Genomic DNA, 2500 nt, shown 5'->3' on the forward strand with positions numbered 1-2500 from the left:
TCTCTCTCTCTCTCTCTCTCCCTCTTTTAGTCCCTCTCTCTCTCTCTCTCCCAATCTCTCTCTCTCTCTCTCCCTCTTTTAGTCCATCTATACCTTTCTCTCTCTCTCTCTCTCTCTCTCTGTCTCTCTCTCTCTTTTAGTCCCTCTCTCTCTCTCTCTCTCTTTTAGTCCCTCTCCCTTGTTTAGTCCCCCCCTCTCTCTCTCTCTCTCTCTCTCTCTGTCCGTCTCCCTCTTTTAGTCTCTCTCTCTCTCTCTCACTCCCTCTTTTAGTCCCCCCCCTCTCTCTCTCTCTCTCTCTCTCTCTCTCTCTCTCTCTCTCTCCCTCTTTTAGTCCCTCTCTCTCTCTCTCTCCCTTTTTTAGTCCGCTTCTCTCTCTCTCTCTCAATCTCTCTATCTCTCCCTCTTTTAGTCCATCTCTCTCTCTCTCTCTCTCTTTTAGTGCCTCTCCCTCTTTTAGTCTCTCTCTCACTCTCTCTCCCTCTTTTAGTCCCTCTCTCTCAATCTCTCTCTCTCTCTCCCTCTTTTAGTCCATATCTCTCCCTTTCTCTCTCTCTCTCTCTTTTAGTCTCTCTCCCTCTTTTAGTCTCTCTCTCTCTCTCTCTCTCACTCCCTCTTTTAGTCCCTCTCTCTCTCTCTCCCTCTTTTAGTCCCTCTCTCTCTCTCCCTCTTTTAGTCCGCTTCTCTCTCTCTCTCTCTCTCTCTCTCTCTCAATCTCTCTCTCTCTCTCCCTCTTTTAGTCCATATCTCTCTCTTTCTCTCTCTCCCTCTTTTAGTCTCTCTCTCTCTCTCTCTCTCTCTCTCTCTCTCTTTTTGTCCCTCTCCCTCTTTTAGTCTCTCTCTCTCTCTCTCTCCCTCTTTTAGTCCCTCTCTCTCTCTCTCCCAATCTCTCTCTCTCTCTCCCTCTTTTAGTCCATCTTTCCCTTTCTCTCTCTCTCTCTCTCTCTCTCTCTTTTAGTCCCTCTCTCTCTCTCTCTCTCTCTTTTAGTCCCTCTCCCTTGTTTAGTCCCCCTCTCTCTCTCTCTCTCTCTCTCTCTCTCTGTCCGTCTCTCTCTTTTAGTCTCTCTCTCTCTCTCTCTCTCACTCCCTCTTTTAGTCCCCCTCTCTCTCTCTCTCTCTCTCTCTCCCTCTTTTAGTCCCCCTCTCTCCCTTTTTTAGTCCGCTTCTCTCTCTCTCTCAATCTCTCTCTCTCTCCCTCTTTTAGTCCATCTCTCTCTCTCTCTCTTTTAGTGCCTCTCCCTCTTTTAGTCTCTCTCTCACTCTCTCTCCCTCTTTTAGTCCCTCTCTCTCTCTCAGTCTCTCTCTCTCTCTCCCTCTTTTAGTCCATATCTCTCCCTTTCTCTCTCTCTCTCTTTTAGTCTCTCTCCCTCTTTTAGTCTCTCTCTCACTCTCTCTCCCTCTTTTAGTCCCTCTCTCTCTCTCTCTCTCTCTCTCTCAATCTCTCTCTCTCTCCCTCTTTTAGTCCATCTCTCTCTCTCTCTCTCTCTCTCTCTCTCTCTCTTTTAATGCCTCTCCCTCTTTTAGTCAAATTCAAATTCAAGCTGCTTTATTGGCATGAAAAACATTGTGTCAATATTGCCAAAGCAACAATGTATACAATATACATTGTAACAAAATTCTAAATGATAGCAAATATAAAATCTAAAAGTGTAGTAAATAATAATACAAAATTAAATACAAAAATAATAATAATTACAGTAATAACAATAATAGCAATAACAATTAAGTTACTGCTTACTATGCAGATGTTATTATTCAGTGTCCCTCAGGCTATGGCAGGAAAATACATATTTGGCTGCAAGAGGAGCCATTGCTCCTTCGCCCATGAGTATTCTTAGTTTTTCCTCTGGGTTCAATTTGTAAAAATTTGGAATATGTTTAGTAATTTCTGTGAATAATGAATCTCTTTGTGAGGAATATTTATCACAGTAAAGGAGAATGTGCATCTCTGTCTCTACCTCCCCTGTTATGCAGTGACCACATACACGCTCCTCTTTGGGTAGCCATGTCTTTTTATGTCTGCAGGTTTCTATTGCCAATCGGTGGTCACTCAGCCTGTACTTGGTAAGGATCTGTCTCTGCTTCGTATCTCTGACAGAGTAGAGATAATCAGCCAATTCATATTCTCTGTTTAGGGTCAGATAGCAATTTATTCGGCTTTGGGATTTTGTTTCATTTTTCCAATGTTCTAAATATGATTCCTTTGATTGGTTCATGATTTTGCTTATTGGAATTCTTTCTTTTGAAGCAGTGCTGGTGTCAGCTTGGTTGGTGAGGTCCAACACCAGCTGACTGAGAGGGCTCGTTTCTGGGCTCAGCTCTTGGGTTTGAAGTGATTTAAATTGCAGACTTGAATTTGGACTTGAATTCAGATGTAGCCAAAATTTTAATGATCTTTTCTGTATTTTCATTATTACTGGAAAACGGCCCAATTCTGCCCTACATGCATTAGTTGGTGTATTTCTCTGGACTTGTAGGATTTTCCGACAGAATTCTGCATGTA

The 2500-nt window shown here is 43.0% G+C and overlaps 1 protein-coding gene across 7 annotated transcripts in view; it reads left to right on the top strand.

Annotated features, from left to right (window-relative positions):
• Nucleotides 1–2500, top strand: part of nrxn3a (neurexin 3a) — a 470965-nt gene that overhangs the window by 68391 nt on the left and 400074 nt on the right. The window lies entirely within an intron of this gene.

This window comes from Oncorhynchus masou, chromosome 21 (genome assembly GCF_036934945.1).
Source record: "Oncorhynchus masou masou isolate Uvic2021 chromosome 21, UVic_Omas_1.1, whole genome shotgun sequence".
Classification (NCBI taxonomy): domain Eukaryota; kingdom Metazoa; phylum Chordata; class Actinopteri; order Salmoniformes; family Salmonidae; genus Oncorhynchus; species Oncorhynchus masou.